The sequence below is a fragment of the Rana temporaria genome, chromosome 5 (genome assembly GCF_905171775.1).
Source record: "Rana temporaria chromosome 5, aRanTem1.1, whole genome shotgun sequence".
In the NCBI taxonomy this organism is placed as follows: Eukaryota; Metazoa; Chordata; class Amphibia; order Anura; family Ranidae; genus Rana; species Rana temporaria.
In genome coordinates, this window is record NC_053493.1 from 22,017,400 (window position 1) to 22,037,861 (window position 20,462).

The following is a 20,462-nucleotide window of genomic DNA, read 5'->3' on the forward strand; positions in this document are numbered from 1 at the left end:
CATTTTCTGATAGCAGGGGTCCCGGAGACTAAAAATGATGTCCGTTGCAATTTTTTATATCACAAGACATTTGCACAGCCCATTGGGCGCCGCCCCCTCTCCTGCCACCTGTCTATCACCATAGATAGATTCATGCATTATAACAGATTGGGGTAAAGGTCCAGTCACAGCTGATCACGATGTAAACACAGTATTTCTTTTCTCATGTTGCCACAGACTGAGGAGAGGAGAGCCAGTAACCCGCTTGTGTGAAAGATGATATCTACAATGATAACCAGGGCACTTATTATCAGTGTCCTAAATATCAGTGCAGTCCCAACGGTGCTTATTCGGGCACCCCTTCCATAGACTCCCATGTTAAACGGCCATTTCTCCGATAACTTTGGGGACCCGGTACCGGCCGAATTTTGGCACACATGTAGCCCCAGTTCTTCTCTACAAGTGTGCACCGATTTTTTTTAAAGCCAGGCACCCCCTTCTATATACTCCATGTTAAAACGTAAGTCTAGTCATGGACACAGTGAGGCATGGACACAGTGAGGCATGGACACAGTGAGGCATGGGCACAGTGAGGCATGGACACAGTGAGGCATGGGCACAGTGAGGCATGGGCACAGTGAGGCATGCACATGGACACAGTAAGGCAAAGTGAGGCATGGGCACAGTGAGGCATGGACACAGTGAGGCAAAGTGAGGCATGGGCACAGTGAAGCATGGACACAGTGAGGCATGCACATGGACACAGTGAGGCCAAGTGAGTCATGGGCACAGTGAGGCATGGACACAGTGAGGCATGCACATGGACACAGTAAGGCAAAGTGAGGCACAGTAAGGCATGCAGATGGACACCCTAGGCTTATACTCGAGTCAATACGTTTTCCCAGTTTTTTGTGGTAAAATTAGGTGCCTCGGCTTATATTGGGTCGGCGTATACTCGAGTATATACGGTACTCTACGTGTGATCAGGAGGTTAAATTGATTTGTGTTGTCATTTCAGATCTGAGTGATCAGCTGCTGGAAGTGGTGGGACTTGAAGGTGCGATGGAGATGGGTCAGATCTACACAGGGCTGAAGAGTGCGGGAGAAGACTTGCGCAGTGCTCTTCTGTGGTTATACGGTAATAACAGTTTCATGCTGTTAAATTGACAGATTAATCAGTAATCGCGACTGATTGCTTCTAGCAGAGAACCCACCGCTGGGAGGCAATTTGCACAGTTCTTCTCTGAGGTTATATGGCTGCAGTGCAAAAGCAGATAGAGAGACTTTCAGACAATGCTCAGTCAAAGGCAAACGGGTACAAATAACCTTCCCGAAAAGAAGAAAGGGCATCTGGGTAATTTAATTTTTACATGGCAGTCCGGTTGGCGGATGCTCCACCCAATAGGTGTTGAAAGACATTTCAGACCATTGGCTAAACCAAATATGAGACTCCTCACCAGAAGGTGATTATGTGTATCAAGAGAGATCCACAGTAATGGCCCACATGTAGGAACACTTGTTATATTACTCACAATATCTTATTGAGATAAATTCATTGCATCATTGAGTTTGCAGGTCAAAAATAAATACAGAGGCCCGGATTCAGAGAGCAATTGCGCCTGCGTAACCATAGTTACGCAGCGCAATTGCTTACTTGCGCCGGCGTAACAAATGCTCCTGATTCAGGAACCTCGTTACGCCGACTGCAGCCTAAGATATGCGTGGCATAAGGCTCTTATGCCCGCATATCTTAGGCTGCATTCTTGCGATGGCCGCTAGGTGGCGTTCCCGTTGTGCTCAGCGTATAGTATGCAAATTGCATACTAACGCCGATTCACAACGTTACACGATCCCTGCGTACGCAGTTTACATCGCTTGCGTACGGCGGTTTTCGCGTAAGGCTGCCCCTGCTATTAGCAGGGGCAGCCAATGTTACGTATACCCGTCGTTCCCGCGTCGCGAAATTTGAACTTTACGTAGTTTGCGTAAGTGATTCGTGAATGGCGCTGGACGCCATTCACGTTCACTTTGAAGCAAATGACGTCCTTGCGACGTCATTTGCCACAATGCACGTCGGGAAAGTTTCCCGGCGGAGCGTTAAATTAGGAACGCGCCTAATTTAAATGATTCCCGCCCCCTACGGGATCATTTTCATTTGGCACCCTTACGCAGGGCATTTTGACGGAGCGCCCACGCAATTTATGGAGCTACTGCTCCGTGAATCGCGCGTAGCGCAGATAATTTGCGGGGGCGCAGGGCAAAAACGCTGCCCTGCGCCTCCGTAACAACTGCGCAAAGCTACCTGAATCTGGGCCAGAGTATGCATATCTACAGAGTAACTTGTAACTATTAATCAACACATTTCAGAGAGGTGACTCTCTCCTTCATCAGTATTAGCCCAGCCAGAACCTCTTCGAAACGTGTTGCAGGTTCCCATGTAGATATGTATTTGCCATCTCTCTTCCTGACCTTCAAACTCACTGGTCAAGAGCAAGCAGGGTCTTGCCACAAGATATACCCGGGGTGAATTTGTTTCAGTAAGACCCCATGTACACGGGACGCTGCTAAACGTACCTTCAGAGGCAGTTGGATGCTTTTTTTAAATGCCCCTGAACTCATTCAATGTTATCCTATGTGACCATGTACACCAGTGGTTCCCAACCTGGGGGTCGGGACCCCCTCGGGGGTCAAATGATAATTTGCCAGGGGTCACCGAATCCTGGGCTAGTCCTGAAGCCTGCGCCACTCTCCCAGCCTTTTTGCGGCCACCCAACACGGCTGTCCCTGGAGCCTGTGGCTGCCCAGCCGCCCACTCAGCCTCTTTGCAGGCGCCCATTCAGTTCACAGCATGGCTGGGGGCAGAGACTAGAGGTCAGCTGACTGGTGAGGAATGTGAAGTGGGATGGGCTGGAGGAGACCCCATCTCCTGATTTCGGCATAAGTGTCACTGCTGCGAGACACCACAAAGTCAAAGACACAGTGAGTGTGATTATAGTTGCCATTAAAGGGAGCGCTAAATGTCTGTGGTTTAGGCGCAAATTACTTGTCATGCCTTGGGTGCCGACAACCCACGCTACAAAAATAATTTTACTGTTAGGGGTCCCCATAACTTGGGAAATGTTATCAAGGGGTCACCGCCCTAGAAGGTTGAGAACCACTAATGTACACAGTCTCGTTTATTGCCATTTTTTGGCAGTTGCGTTTAACAGCGTTACTTTGAAAGCAAAAAAAATGGGTTCAGACGCTGAAGATTTCCACGTTTCAGACGCCAAACGTGGCTAAACGCGGTAACCCGCGTTTGGCAGCATTTCGTTTATAGGCGTTTTTCATTTTGCCCATTTAAAAAAAAAATAATAATTATTTGTTTTTTTAAATGCTTCTAAATGCAAACGCAGCAAAACGCGGCATGTAAACGTGGGTAAAACGGACGTAACTTAGTGAGGCTGGGGCTGGATTCACAAAGAACCTGCACCCTAAGTTACGGCGGCGTAGCGTAAATCTGCCAGCGTAAGCGCGCCGAATTCGAATTGAGAAGAGGTGGGCGTGTTTTATGTAAATAAAACATGACCCCACGTAAATGATGTTTCTAACGAACGGCGCATGCGCCGTCCGTGAACGTATCCCAGTGCGCATGCTCCTACTCACGTCGCAAATAGTCAATGCTTTCGACGTGAACGTAATTTACGCAAAGCCCTATTCGCGAACGACTTACGCAAACGACGCAAAATTCGACGCTGTCCCGACGTCCATACTTAACATTGGTTACTCCTCATATAGCAGGAGTAACCTTACGCCGGAAAAAGCCTTACGTAAACGACGTAAAAAAATTCGCTGGGCGCACATATGTTTCCGAATCGGCGTATCTAGCTCATTTGCATATTCTACGCCAAAATCAACGGAAGCGACACATACCGGCCAGCGTAAATATGCACCCTAAGATACGACGGCTTAGGAGACTTACGCCGCTCGTATCTTAGCCTAATTTAAGCGTATCTGGTTTCCAGAATACGCTTAAATTTACGACGGCGTAGATTCAGAGTTACGACGGCGTATCTACTGATACGCCAGCGTAACTCTCTCTGAATCTAGCCCAACATGTGTACATGAGGCCTAAGGGAGCTTTAGTTGGAGGTACAATGTATCCATAGTAATGGCCCACAGTCAGTGTTACATGGAGGAACACTTGTTACGTTTAACCACAAAAATCTTGTTCAGATTTTTCTTCTTCTTTACTGACATAAATTCCACTTACATGTGGTCTTTGGACGAAGCATGCATATCTACATAGGAAGCTGTAACTGTCCATGTGTTTTAGAGAGGTTACTCTTTCCTTCATCAGCAGTAGCCTAGCCAGAACCTCTCTGAAATAAGAAAACATTTACAGGTTCTTGAATTTTCGTTCTTATTTTTGTATTTTCAAATTTTCAGATTTCTGAATTTTAGAATTTCCGGATTTGTGAATTTCAACTTTCAAATTTCCAATTTTGCGAATCTTTAGATTTACGAATTTTAGAATATTCAAATTTATGAATTTACGAATTTTTGAATATTTGGAAGAATTTGTTAAACGGGTTTTCATTACTTTGGATATTTCCAAATTAACAAATTTGTCGAAATTTGTTAAAAAAAACGAATTCGTAACTAAACGACTTGCACATGTGTAGTACTTTGTTTCATTATAATATACTTTGAGGTTCGTTACTATTGGGATTCGGAAATTCAGTTACATCCAAATCTCCAAATAAAATTAGAAAATTTCGTCCGAATTTCGATTCATAACGAAACAAATTGCCTGTCTGTTACCTGCATTTTTTTTTTTTTTTTTTTTGAAGGACCAGCAAGTCACTTCCCATGCAGATAGATGGGGAACCTTGGATGCAGACACCATGCACAGTAAGTATTATATACGGTACATATGCTCAAGTGCGCTCTGTCAGCTCGATGAAGAGAATGGGCAATTAAACAGCTCTCTATAGCAGGGAGTCCATATATGAAAGTTCAAATGCAGCACAGGGTGTGTTGGTGGTCACATATAGGGTGACTGTGAATGGCTGCCGACTCATAACAAGCTAGAGGGTGCTCTGTAGACAGTAAAACACAAAAGAGAGCAGCGCCATCTAAGTGCAGCAATGTTAAAACATTTTTAATATAGGACAGACCATTTGTAACCCACAAGATCTTAGAGATCACAGCACATGTAGGAAGGTATAAGAGGTTCATCCACTCCTGGGGGAAAGCGTTGGACTTGCAGGTGGAGAGGCAGCTAATGTTCCCGGCTGTGCTGGTGGCTCCCAGCGCTTCCTGGTTCTCAGAATCTGCTATGGGGCGGCTGGACACGTCACTTCCGGATGGAGAGCGAGTGGGAGGAGCGCGCGTTCGGAGCATGCGTGCTCCTTCATCAGGCATATACTGCCTGGGATGGTGTCCTTGGAACTTATCCTTCTGAGATGGTGTCCTGGAACAAAGCAGAGATTCTGATTGGTCAGTATGGTCATGTGACCAACGCTTGATGAGGAACGATTACTGATGAGGGTTCACCATTGTAAGAAATATGCTGCTATAGAGCCTCCAGCATCGTTATACTAGCTGGGGAGGACATTGAAAGAGGGGAATCATTGAAAGTACATGCATCGGGGTCTAGGGGGGTGTTGTGAATTAGCTCACCATTTCATAAAAAAAAAAGGCTAATTAGCCCTTTAAATGTGTCAGATGCATCAAAGAAAATGCTGTGCAAAGTCTTTTAGGCAGCCACATTTTATTTTATTATTTTTTTTATTTTTTTTTATATTTATTATGTTTATAACATGTATATTATTTATATATACATACATATAGGCTGTGTTTAGGCACACATTTAATCAACAAAAATTAATATATAAACATAAATAAATAAATGTTATCATAAACATATATATATATATATATTTATATATATATATATATATATATATATATATATATATATATATATATATATATAAACTTACCGACCAATCAGCAACCAACCAAACTCACCTGTCTAACTGTGTGCGTTAAAAACAGAGGTTTAGGTTCCCGCATTTGCAAATGCAGGTGTAAGCTGCAGGCCCCCGTCAAGGCTCTCTGTATACTGCAGTCCTAACTATAACATTGCATTTTAAGTCTCCTCAGTAGGAGCACATGACTGCTGATGAATAGATAAGGGGCAGGTGACTGGAGGTAGCCCAGCCCTCATTAACAGCTTAAGGACCCCTTCACGCCGATATACGTCGGCAGAATGGCACGGCTGGGCACATCCACGTACATGTATGTGGCTCTTTAAGCCCAGCCTCAGGCACGCGACCCGGTCCGAAGCTCCGTGACCATGGCCGCGGGACTCGCGGACTAGATCACCGCTGGAGTCCCGCGATCGGTCCCCGGAGCTGAAGAACGAGGAGACCTGTGTGTAAACACAGCTTCCCCGTTCTTCACTGTGGCGCTGTCATCGATCGTGTGTTCCCTTTTATAGGCAACCACAATCGATGATGTCACACCTACAGCCACACCCCCCTACAGTTAGAAACAGAGATGAGGTCATACATAACCCCTTCAGCGCCCCCTTGTGGTTAACTCCCAAACTGCAATTGTCATTTTCACAGCAAAAAATGCATTTAAAATGCATTGTTTACTGTGAAAATGACAATGGTCCCAAAAATGGGTCAAAATTGTCCGAAGTGTCCGCCATAATGTCGCAGTCGTGAAAAAAAAACGCTGATCGCCGCCATTAGTAGTAAAAATAAAATAATTAATAAAAATGCAATAAAACTATCCCCATTTTTGAAAACGCTATAAATTTTGCACAAACCAATCGATAAACGCTTATTGCGATTTTTTTTACCAAAAATAGGTAGAAGAATACGTATCGGCCTAAACTGAGGAAAAAAAAGTAATGTTTTATATATTTTTGAGGGATATTTATTATAGAAAAAAGTAAAAAATATTGCATTTTTTTCAAAGTTGTCGCTCTATTTTTGTTTATAGCGCAAAAAATAAAAACCACAGAGGTGATCAAATACCACCAAAAGAAAGCTCTATTTGTGGGGAAAAAAGGACGCCAATTTTGTTTGGGAGCCACGTCGCACGACCGCGCAATTGTCAGTTAAAGCGACGCAGTGCCGAATCGCTGCCTAAAGGTCCGGGTCTTAAGTGGTTAAAGGGGCAGGAGCACACTGCACACTCAGCACATGGAAGCAAAGGTGCCAGTGTGCTGCCTGAGCACAATGATATAAATACAATAAACAAAAGTCACTGCCCCTACCTATGATTGGTCTATACAATAAGGAGCACTGGAAAGGGCGCATATACATACAAAAATATCCAGGCTCAAAAGCGGAATTTCAGTTGGGCTGTAGAAAATCTAGCAACTTATGAAAGACCCTAAATTAAAGGTTTATACCTAAAATAAAGATTTTATACAAGTACGCAAAAAAAAAAAGAGGTATAAAAGTTTTAAGTTTGAAAAAACTGAAATAAATAAAAATGAAAAATTACCAAAATGCCATTCTAGCTTGATTTGGATTGGCTGCTGTGCGTTTCTGCCCTTTGCACATGTTTTATTACCGCTCTGATATATGTTTTAATGAATAACCCTCCATGTTTTAATACCACGGTTAACATTCTCCCAGATCTAGTTGCTCCGGATTGACAGCTATCCACAGATGTATCTCCTGTCTTGCATAAATGAATGGTGATTTGGTAATTACAGTTTGTCAAAGTCACAAAAATCACTTCTCGGTACCACTTACCTTCCAGCAAAGACTAGCTCCCAGAAAGTGTTAGTATAAATTATAGCTAGGCTGGATTCCTAGTTTCCACGTTTCTCCGCAAGCACTTTGCGTGATTGTTCAGTTATTTACTGCATAAAATATGAATTTCTGGATAATGGACATTTCTTCATTGCTTCCATTTACAAAAAAAAAAGAAAAGAGAAGTTAAGTTGAAAGTAAATAAGCCGTGTATTTCACAAACTAATACTTATCTTTGTATCTTCATCAACAGTGATTTTATAACTTTATATAACAGCTGTACATTAATTATTTTACAATATCCTTCATTCATGAGAACGCAGGTGGAGCCGACCAATGTTTTCAACCGATAATAATTCCGGTTACGATAGCATACTATAGATTTCCTAAAGTAAAGATCATTTTGGTGGTTGATTCTATTTTAGCATCCCTCTCTATCATTTTACTGATACTATAGCAAACCTCCCCTTGAACTTGAGAATGAGGGACGTTTCCGGGAGATAGTAAACTGCAGCATGCTAAGGATCACTATCGCACATTGAAGGCAGGAAGGATCACTATGGTATATGGAAGAAAGGAAGGATCACTATGGTATATGGAAGAAAGGAAGGATCACTATGGTATATGGAAGGCAGGAAAGATCACTATCGCACATTAAAGGCAGGAAGGATCACTATCGCACTTGGAAGGCAGGAAGGATCTCTATGGTATATGGAGGGCAAGAAGGATCACTATGGTGTATGGAAGGCAGGAAGGATCTCTATGGTATATGGAAGGCAAGAAGGATCACTATGGTACATGGAAGGCAGGAAGGAACACTATGGTGTATGGAAGACCAGAAGGATCACTATGGTATATGAATAGTGGAAGGATTGCTATGGTACATGGGAGGCAAGAAGGATCACTAAGGCAAATGGAAGGCAGGAAGGATCACTATGGAAAATGGAAGGCATGATGGATTACTATGGTACATTGGAATGCAGGAAGGATCACTATGGTACATGGAAGACAGGAAATATCACTATGGTACATGGAAGGCATGAAGGATCAGGGCCATCTTTACCATAGGGCAAACGGGGGCAGCTGCCCAGGGCCCTGTCACTGTTGGGGGCCCAAAGCAGAGCCGCCCGTTAAGCCCCTGTGCTGCCCACAAATCAGCGCTGAAAATCATCAGCGGCACGCTACTGCTTCCCTTCCCAGTGTTTTAAAATGTACAGCACCCCTGGCTTCCTTTTAGACGTGCACTTCTCCCTTCCTGCCACTGGGTGCTGCTTGCATATAAAAGTGAATTAGAATGTGATTTTATAACATCCCCAGTTTGCTCTTCCCGAGACTGACTTCTTCATGTCCTGCACCTCAAGGTATGTCACTGTTTGCTAATCTATATTGTAAATATAAGTTTTCTGTAGAGTGTGCCCAAAGTCTTTATAATATTTGATGATTCACTGCAGGTCTGGTCAGTGTTTTAAAAAGTTCCTCTATTTTACACATGGCATGGCATGGGGTCACAGCACCATCTGTCCATTCTGCTTTAGCACCATGGGACCCCATGCCATGCCATGTGTAAAATAGAGGAACTCTTTAAATCTCAGACCAGACCTGCAGTCCAGGCTGAGTAAGACCTCAGAGCACATGGCATTACTGTCTGTATTGAACTGCTTGATGGGCTTATTTTGGGCCTGGCTGGTTCACATGTATGTGTTTTGGAGGCCCACATTTGAGCAGGCACAGCAGCCCATTCATTTGAATTGGCCGCCATGCCTGCGTTTCCTGCAAAGAAAAGCGCATGCCTCATGTAATAGGCTGCGCACACGGCACACCTATGCCCATCAAGCACTGAAATACAGCACTGTCTGTCCATTCTGCTGTCTGCTGTGACTTATCTGCAGTTCCCGCACTGTCAAACTTGCTGCATTTTTAGACGTTTAGGTCACGCTTTTAAAAACACAGTGCATTTGTGTGTGCAAGAACTGCAGGTAAGTAGCATGGTGCAAAAGCAGAATGGATTTCAAGGCAACTGTATTTTTAAAATGCTGAAACAATGGCATGGCAGCCTATTCAAATCAATGGACTGCTGTGCCTGCACAAATGAGGGCCGCAAAAACACATACATGTGAACCAGCCAGGCCCAAAATAAGCTGGAGGGGGGCCCAAAAAAAATGTTTGCCCAGGGCCCAAACCATATTAAAGACGGCCCTGGGAAGGATCACTATGGTACATGGAAGGCAGGAAGGAACACTATGGCACATGGAAAACAGGGAGGATCACTATTCCGCATGAAAGGCAGGAAGGAACACTATGACACATGGAAGGCAGGAAGGCACACTATGACACATGGAAGGCAGAAAGGATCACTATAGCACATGGAAGGCAGAAAGGAACACTATGGCACATGGAAGGCAGGAAGGATCACTATGGCACATGGAAGACAGGAAGGCACACTATGACACATGGAAGGCAGGCAGGATCACTATAGCACATGGAAGGCAGAAAGGAACACTATGGCACATGGAAGGCAGGAAGGAACACTATGACATATGGAAGGCAGGAAGGATCACTATGACACATGGAAGGCAGGAAGGATCACTATGGCACATGGAAGGTAGGAAGGATCACTATGGAACATGAAAGGCAGGGACAAAGGATTACTATAGTACATGGAAGGCAGGAAGGATCACTATATTATGTGGAAGGAAGGATTAGATAGAAGGAAGAGAGAGAGGGGAAAGTTCACTCACATGAGGTTGGCTGGTCTCCAGGGGCTCAGGCAGTATCATCAGGAGCACTGCTTCAAAATTCTCACACAACCGTACACAGTCCCAGCATTGGCTGCACGCCGGGGGTTGTGGCATGACACAAGGGCACATGGAGAGGAGGTGGAGCAGACCTAGCCTCCCTCCTCTTCCCAGGCAGAAAAGCTAACCAGCAGGTGAGTGACTGGGGGTGGCGGTGACTATGCTGGCGGGACACCGGGACAGTCCCGGTGAATCTGGGATGGTTGGGAGGTATGCTATAGGTTTAGGACCAGGAGCTTGCAGCTGATTGTTTCTGGCAAAGAGCTCCCATAAGAGTTTTGGAGGTCCTACCATAAGAGTCCACGTACACTTACCCTCTATGTAATCCTAACACTAACCCCCACACTGACCCTTGCTGTAACTCAGACCTCAAAATGAACCCTTCTTTTAATTCTTACACCAACCCTAACACTAATCTTCACACTAGCTTGCCCCTTTAGGAGCCTTGCCCTTTAACAAAGCCCTAACACTGAGCCTCAATTAACAAAGAAAATCCAGCACATAAATATAAATCAGCAACGAGGGTAAATTCTGTTTTGCCCTCCTCCTCCCCCCCTTCTGGTTTAGACAAGTACCTGCTTTCACTTCCGGTTGAATTGCCACACTAATCTACCCGAAGTTCCCCTTCCCCCCACCTACAGCCTTCTGGGAGACATCACAGGTCCAAGAAGGCTGCGTGACCATGCACAAAGCACGGCTTGGCAGTGGGCAGCCGGCTGTGAAGCAACAAGGAATCACAGCCGGCTGCCGACAGTAAGCATGCCAGTGACGGGAACTTAAAGACAGGCGAATAAGTGGTTTGGGTGAGCATGCCGCTTGAACCCTGGACAGGTGAGTGTCCTTTTATTAAAAGTCAGCGACTACAGTATTTTTAGCCGCTGACTTTAAATTTTTTCTCAAAAAGGCTGAAGAGCCACTTGAAGGACTGAATGTACGAAACGCCGCTGGCTCTGATAGGCACTTCCACACAGCCAACCAGCTGCCGTTATTCAGATGGCCGGCGCTCACCATCCGGCCGGCCATCTGAATAGTCGGCGGCAGCGGCAACAATACATAGATTCATGCAATGCATGAATCTATGTATTGTAATCAGTGGCGGTGCGAGAGCCATAGGGGGCGGCGCTCCAGCGCCCTCTATGGACGCACCGCCACTGGTGCAGCGTCTTGCAGACAATCCTGGGAGATGACCCCCCCTTCAGTACACAGAAGGTGATTGGCAGCCTCAGCTGTGCATGGTTCCTTATGAGACTGCGTAGAGGAGGGTGTGTCCTTTCCATCCACTTGCCGACATCAGACAATCCTGGGAAACGGTCATCCCCCCCAGCACACAGAAGGTGATTGACAGCCTCAGCTGTGCATGTTTTGTTTGAGACTGTGTAGAGGGGGTGTGACCATTTTTCCCCCACTCAGGTCCCAGATTACACTTGGCTCAAATAAATAGCTCCCAAAACGCCCCTGCCCATTAAAAGCGCTTTGAAAGTGCCGCAAAACGTGCCGTGCTAGCCCTGCAAAAGCACCGCTAAAACGCTGCTAAAAAACTACCGGCTTTAGCGCTGTTTTAGCGGCGCTGCATCGTGAAAGGGATCTTAAACTGGTGCACACCGATTTTGGTGCAGCTGTGCATAGTAACCAATCAGCTTCTAGCTTCAGCTTGTTCAATTAGGTTTTGATAATAAAACCTGGAAGCTGATTGGTTACTATGCACAGCTGCACCAGATTCTGCACGCACCAATGTTATTAAATCTCCCCCAAAGTGTTAGCAGGATGTTAATAAAGTAATCTGGCCTGACTAATGCATTAATTTTTGCAATCTGATCCAAGGGTGGACAATTGTGTAGAGAAGAGGGATCTGCGTCCAAACAAAGTGATATTTGGAAGAACGCGTCTTTTTAATGTGGGTTACGCCTGTTTTTATGAACATCTTTTCATCCTCTGTGCATCATAAGTACATTTATATTCCTGAATGGCCGTGAGCACCTTCCAATGCATTTCAATGCAAAGCATTTATGGCACCCCGCGTAATTTATTTCCTTTTTCACATTTCATACAAGAAGGGTTTTTAGCCAAAAAAACACATTAGATCAGCTACTATCAAGGTAATCCGTTCACGGGCCAAGTTCACTCCGTCTTGGCAGCTGTGCGGAGCACAAATGGTGAAAAAAAAAACGTCTAAGCGTCCCCCCCCCCATCCTCTCCCCACTCAGTACGGCTGAGCAGTGCTCTCCTCTCCAGGACAAACACCGGCCAGTCATACCAATTACACAGTTCTTGCTACTGTGGGCAGAAGATTTTCAAGAACATAACGATTATATTAGGGCTGTTACTGATCAAAATTTTTCTGTTCGATTAATCGTTTTTTTTTTTAATCGATTAATCGACTAATTTCGATTAACTATAATGCACATACAGATCCAACTACTTTTAGCTGATCTCCTTGCAGGCTGATTCCCAGTGCTGCTACCAACCACTGGAAAAATGGATATCAGGATACAAAAAACACACAAAGGCAGCGCTCGATGGGAATAGCATTAAAACTTTTATAGTCTTCAAGTAGGTAACCAAATAAATATTGCACTGGAGATAAAATGGATATAGCTACATAAACTGTAAAAATGGTGCGAGTAATACCAAATGGTACCAAAAGCAGTCATAAAAACATGTAGCTAAGTATGATACTGGTATAAAAATGTGTACAACGATGCCACTGCTGAATCCAGATGAGGAGAGGTTAACATCAGTCCGTCCGCATGTAGATGTCCCGTGAAGGGAACTATCACAACTCCCAGTGGATGGCTGTAGAATCCCAGGTTGATAGAGGGAAGTGATAGAGGGAAGTGTAACAGCCCTTGCGTGTGGCAGATAGTAAGGTCCCGCCGGCATGCAGATATGAAGGCACAGCAAATGAGCCCTTCAGATGGACACGGCAAGCCCCGCCGGTGTCCGTGATGTTACTGGATCTCCGACGGAACTCCCTGAAGGCCCAGAAGCCGGCAGAGAGGTGAGTACCAATCAAAAGAATTTTAATCGATCAAAAATATTTTGATCGATCAAAAAAATGTAAGATTAATCGATTAATTAAAAGCTAATTTGCACAGCCCTAGATTATATTTACATTATTTCAATCGTATTTAGAAACAAATGTTCCTTTTTCCTTCTCGGTTATCCCTCACTTTGGTCTGATATATAGACTTCTAAAAATCGATAAGATTGTAAGCTCCTATGAGCAGGACCCTCTGAACCCTCATGTATTTTATTGTATTGTAATTGCACTGTCTCCCTTTATATTGTAAAGCGCTGCGCAAACTGCTGGTGCTAGTGTAACCCGAGCGTCTGTATACTTACCTGTCGCTGTGGAAACCTGCGCATGCTCAAAATGAAGCTGCGGTGGCTCAACGCGATTGGCACTGCGCTGACAAGCCAGGATCCCGGTCTCGGCTACATGTGAATTGAGTTTGGTGGTCTCAGCCCGGCTCCCGGTGGGTGTGCTATGCGAGGTAAGCCTGCGCTTGGTACGCCCACCCCCCTCCCACAAAAAAAACACCACACTTACACGCACTCGAAATTGGGTTAACATGCACGCACTTTGACCACGCGGTCTCTAAAAAAGAGAGGCGAAGGACTAACAGGGCTGGTTGAGTGGGAAAATCCTCTCACTCCCTTATAGGGAGTCCCTCTGCCCCATTGGGCTTCAAAGCGGAGCAGGTAGGGCGGGCTATGTGGGAGGACCCCCTCACACACCCGCCATTGCCACCCGGGGCATTGCGAAAGGTGGCAGATTGCCTCTGGGGGAGGCCTGCTTACTCCCAACTCCTGCAGTCCGGCTCCTCTCTCGAGTACACGCACAAAAATACACTTTTTAAAAAAATAAATAAAAAAAATAGCAAAAAAAATGACTTTGACGCATGCGCGGTAGCTTCCACGGCATAGGTAGGGTGAAGCAAGATGGCGGCGACGGCATTGAATGTGACAAGCGCATTCTCGTCGTACGCGATGATGTCACTGCGTTCTTGCCTTTCAAAAGAACCGCGGTTCTTTTAAAAGGAGTGTCTGTACACTCGGGCGGCAAGAGATTCTTGCCAAGAATCTCGTCAGAAAAAACAACTTTTTTTTTTCTGACGATATTCTAGCCCGTGTGTACGAGGCTAGAGAGTTTCTCCGCACTTTGAAGAGGTTTCCTCTCACCTCCTGTTGCCTCTGTGGGACAGGAAGTGAAGATAAATCTCCCCAACGGGACACGGACAGCAAATAATAAACTAATATAAATTTTCACTCTTCTCTATCTAATATAAAACTAAAATAAAAAGTTAGCTATACATATATTTTAACTCTAGTACAGTATCTGAATTTCCCTTTAACTGCTTGCCGACCAGCCGCCGCAGTTATACGGCGACTGGTCGGCTCTGCTGGGCGAGAGCACGTAGCTATACGTCATCGTCAGACGGCATCGGCAGACGCGATCACCGCCGGGCACCCACGGTCGCTCGTTACAGAGTGAGGATCGGGAGCTGTGTGTGTAAACACACAGCTCCCGGTCCTGTCAGGGGGAGAAATGCCTTATCGTCTGTTCATACAATGTATAAACAGCGATCAGTCATTTCCCCTAGTGAGGCCACCCCCCCTACAGTTAGAACACACCCAGGGAACATACTTAACCCCTTCCCCGCCCCCTAGTGTTAACCCCTTCCCTGCCAGTGGCATTTTTATAGTAATCAATGCATTTTTTTTAGCACTGATCGCTATAAAAATGCCAATGGTCCCAAAAATGTGTCAAACGTGTCCGAAGTGTCCGCCATAATGTCGCAGTACCGAAACAAAATCGCTGATCGCCGCCATTACTAGTAAAAAAAAAATATTAATAAAAATGCCAAAAAAATACCCCCTATTTTGTAAACGCTATAACGTTTGCGCAAACCAATCAATAAACGCTTATTGCGAGTTTTTTAATGAAAAATATGTAGAAGAATACGTATCGGCCTAAACTGAGGAAAAAAACGATTTTTTATATATTTTTGGGGGATATTTATTATGGTAAAAAGTAAAAAATATTGCATTTTTTTTCAAAATTGTCGCTCTATTTTTGTTTATAGCGCAAAAACTAAAAACCACAGAGGTGATCAAATACTACCAAAAGAAAGCTCTATTTGTGGGGAAAAAAGGACGCCAATTTTGTTTGGGAGCCACTTTGCATGACCGCGCAATTGTCAGTTAAAGCGACGCTGTGCTGAATCGCAAAAAGTGCTCTTGTCTTTGACCAGCAATATGGTCCGGGGGTTAAGTGGTTAATCTGGAGAAAGTTAAAGAATAAAGGAAGGCTCTTACATTTTTTCCAGTATATAAATACAGTTATTGCGCTAACATCCACAATACTTTTTTTTATAGAGACTCACATTTTTACGTTCTTGCCTTTCCATAGTTTTATGTTTTTTTTATACATTTATATACTCTTCCTGAAGAATGGCGGCGGTGTGTCAGACAGTTATACAAATATAAACTTTAGAACGTGTTTAGATGTCCTTTAAAGTTTGTGCCAATTTGTCTCAGTTGGAGAAAAATAAATAAATTCCTGACCTCAAAATGACAGTCATTGGAATCCTTGGGTCAACATCGAATTGTATTTTATAAGTGTAAGTAAATATATATTATTTTCTTAAACTTTTATTCATGTTTAAAGTTTTCCAATGTTTTTTGCTTCTACCAGTCCCTTTGGAAGAAGACTCCTTGGCGTCTCATCTTTTACAGTAAAGAAGCCTTCCACAGTTTTTAAATCACTTTTCTGCCATCTGGAAGCGTTCTTTTTAATGGGTGGTCAGGGGGCGGTAGCAGTTTTGCCTTCCCTATGACCCTATGACTAAGCCCCCCCATGGGAGGGGCGAAACATGTCAGGGGGCTTGGTTTTGGCTGAGACATGTAAGCTGAGGCCGCCCCCTACTTTCATGTTACACAGGCTGGTTGGGAGGGTGACGTCTCTTCCATGCAGGGCTGTACAAATGCCATGGCATTTTTAACTCTGTCTGTAGAGTTTACAGGTGGCATCACCTGTCTAACCCGCAAATTGTGATTAATGGGGTCGCATCACAACCGCAAACCAAATGGTTGGCTCACAGTCCTGCAATGTAAAACTGCCATTCAGCAATTAAAAAAAAAAAAACAGGCATCAGGAGGCGGCAGAAGTGCCCTCTGAAAGCCTGGCAGCTGCTATTATACTGCCCTCTGAAAAGTGATCCACCGTGGATGGTTTTTCAGCAGATGGTAAGCATTACCTCCAGTCTGAAAGAACCCTAATGTCTGTACAGACCACCGGATCGATCCGCTGAAGCCGATTCCAGCGGATGGATTTCTTCGCATGCTAAGAAATTTTTATCCGCTGGAAATCGGTCGGCCCGAAAAAAATCTGCGGAAAAATATCCGCTGGGTTGTACACACCAGCGGATCTATCCGCTGGAACTGATCCGCAGATCAATTCCAGCGGATAGATCCTCTCGTGTGTACGGGGCCCTAAGGCTTTGTTTGCCGGTGCTTTGCTCGTTGAAGATTGATCTGCGTTCGGATCTTTTGACAGGAGGCGAAATATGTTTTATTGCCTGCCCACCACCTGATTTAACCCCTTGAACCCTGCACATTAGCCCCATTGAACGGGTCACATTCGGCAGATGCTACACCCTCCAAAAGCTACCACGGCTGCACAGAAAAGCATTGTGGTTGCAGCATGTGTGCACCCTCAGCCACTGCCTTTGGAGCTAAAGGTGGCTACGGTTGGCCACAGGGTTTTTCCTCCCCCCAAACACTAGTGGGAATGAACCCCCCGATATAAATTTTTATAGAGGGTACACATACAGGGCCAGATTCAGAAAGATCCGCGGATCTTTCTGCTGGCGTAACGTATCTTATTTACGTTACGCCGGCGCAAGTTTTTCAGGCAAGTGCTTTATTCACAAAGCACTTGCCTGTAAAGTTGAGCCGGCGTAGTGTAAATCCCCCGGCTGAATTCAAATTCCGCGGGTAGGGGGCGTGTAACATTTGAATCAAGCGCCGAATGAACTGGGCATGCGCCGGCCCCGACTGAATCCCAGTGCGCATGCTCCAAATGACGTTGGCAATTCGTCATGCTTTCGACGTGAACGTAAATTACGTCCATCCGTATTCGCGAACGACGTACGCAAACAAAAAATAAAATTAAAAATTTCAAAACTCGGCGCGGGAACGACGGCCATACTTAACATTAGCTACGCCTCATATAGCAGGGGTAACTATACGCCGGAAAAAGCCTAACGTAAACAACGTAAAAAAAGCGTCGGGCGGTCGTTCGTTTCTGAATCGGCGTAACTCCTCATTTGCATATTCCTTGCGTAATAATACGGAAGCGCCACCTAGCGGCCGGCCTGGAATTGCATCCTAAGATCCGACGGTGTAAGTCAATTACACCTGTCGGATCTTAGGGCTATCTATGCGTAACCTGATTCTATGAATCAGCCGCATAGATACGACAATCGTATCTCAGAGATACGACGGCATATCAGGAGATACGCCGTCGTATCTCTTTTGTGAATCTGGCCCACAGTGTCTTGAAAAAGTATTTATTCCCCTTGACATTTTCCACATTTTGTCATGTTACAACCAAAAACGTAAATGTATTTTATTGGGATTTTATGTGATAGACCAACACAAAGTGACACAGAATTGTGACGTGGAAGGAAAATGATAAATGGTTTTTAAAATTGACAAATAAATATGTGAAAAGTGTGGTGTGCATTTGTATTCATCCCCCTTTACTCTGATACTCCTAACTAAAATGGAACCAATTGCCTTCAGAAGTCATCTGTTTAGTAAATAGAGTCCACCTGTGTGTAATGTAATCTCAGTATAAATACAGCTGTTCTATGAAGCCATCAGAGGTTTGTTAGAGAACCTTAATGAACAAATAGCATCATGAAGGCCAAGGAATACACCAGACAGGTCAGGGATAACGTTGTGGCGAAGTTTAAATCAGGGTTAGGTTATAAAAAAAAATCCCAAGTTTTGAACATCTCATAGAGCTCTGTTCAATCCATCATCCAAAAATGGAAAGAGTATGGCACAACTGCAAACCTACCAAGACATGGCCGTCCACCTAAACTGACCGAGCCGGGTAAGGAGAACATTCATCAGAGAAGCAACCAAGAGGCCTATGGTAACTCTGGAGGAGCTGAAGATATCCACAGCTCAGGTGGGAGAATCTGTCCACAGGACAACTATTAGTCGTGCTCTCCACAAATCTGCCCTTTATGGAAGAGTGGCAAGAAGAAAGTCATTGGTGAAAGAAAGTCATAAGAAGTCCCATTTGCAGTTTGTGAGAAGCCATGTGGGGGACACAGCAAACATGTGGAAGAAAGTGATCTGGTCAGATGAGACTAAAATTTTACTTTCGAATCTAACAGCAAAACACTATGGCCCAGGATCACGTAGGGCGGCGAAAACTTTGTGTGGGCGTAGCGTATCTTATTTACGCTACGCCGCCACAACTTAGAGAGGCAAGTGCAGTATTCACAAAGCACTTGTGTCTTAAGTTACGGCGGTGTAGCGTAAATGGGCCGGCGTAAGCGCGCGTATTTCAAAGTAGGCAGGTCGTGGGCGTGTTGTATTTAAAGTAAGCGTGACCCCATGTAGATGCATGGCCGAACGAGCGGCGCATGCGCGCACATGCTCAGTATCACTTTGAATTTACGCCCTAAGATACGCCGGCTCAATGCCTGTGACGTGAACGTAACTTACGCACAGCCCCATTCACGTATGAATTACGTAAACGACGTAAAAAGATACGCTTGTTCCGACGTCCATACCTTGCATGGGCTGTGCGCGACGCTGTCATATAAGGAATTCCACGCATGCGTCGAATCATTACGACGCATGCGAGGGATGGGTTCGGACGGATCGATCCGGTGAGTCTGTACAGACCACCGGATCGATCCGCTGGAGCCGATTCCAGCGGATAGATTTCTTAGCATGCTAAGAAATTTTTATCCGCTGGAAATCGGTCGGCCCGAAATATATCCGCGGATAAATATCCGCTGGATCGTACACACCAGCGGATCTATCCGCTGAAACCGATCCGCGGATCAATTTCAGCGGATCGATCCTCTCGTGTGTACGGGGCCTTAGAAGAAAACCTGTTAGAGTCTGCAAAAGACTTGAGACTGGGGTCTACAGCCAGAGCTACAATGGAATGGTTTAGATCAAAGCATGTTCATGTGTTAGAATGGCCCAATTAAAGTCCAGACCTAAATCCCATTGAGAATCTGTGGCAAGACTTGAAAATTGCTGATCACAGACGCTCTCCATCCAATCTGACAGAACTTGAGATATTTTGCAAAGAAGAAGAATGGGCAAAAATGTCCCTCTCTAGATGTGCAAAGCTGGTAGAGACATCCCCAAAAAGACTTGCAGCTGTAATTGCAGAGAAAGGTTTAAAATTCTGTTTTGGGGGGGGGGGGGGGGGATTGTGGTAGAAATTTAGATATCCTGGGACCAAATACCACCTGGAGAGAACTTTATAGTTGGTTTCGGGAGACAATGTTTTTTTAAAGTCTGACTTAGTGGCTTCCCATATGTAAGTCCAGTGAACGGGGTCTAGAGTGAGGCTGAGGTCCCTCTCCCATTTAGCAATGTAGGACGGGGGGGGTTAGCTAACAGCATAAATTCAGCATTAACTGCTTGCCGCCCTGCGCGAGAGCCCGTAGCTATATGTCGGCTCTCACGCAGGCCACTAGGGGCTCGCTCCCGTGCGCATGCCCGGCGGCGCGATCACCGCCAGGCACACGCGATCGCTCGTTACAGAGCGGAGACCGGGAGCTGTGTGTGTAAACACACAGCTCCCGGTCCTGTCAGGGAGAGAAATGCTGATCTTCTGTTCATACAATGTATGAACAGCGATCAGTCATTTCCTCTAGTG

The 20,462-nt window shown here is 45.1% G+C and overlaps 1 long non-coding RNA gene across 1 annotated transcript in view; it reads left to right on the plus strand.

The window, feature by feature from the left end:
• The first annotated feature begins 1,001 nt into the window (after positions 1-1,001).
• Positions 1,002-20,462, plus strand: part of LOC120939568 — a 40,284-nt gene continuing 20,823 nt past the window's right edge. The window contains exons 1-2 of the long non-coding RNA XR_005749269.1: positions 1,002-1,117; positions 4,812-4,872. This is a non-coding gene — a long non-coding RNA (uncharacterized LOC120939568). The remainder of the gene's footprint in view (positions 1,118-4,811; positions 4,873-20,462) is intronic.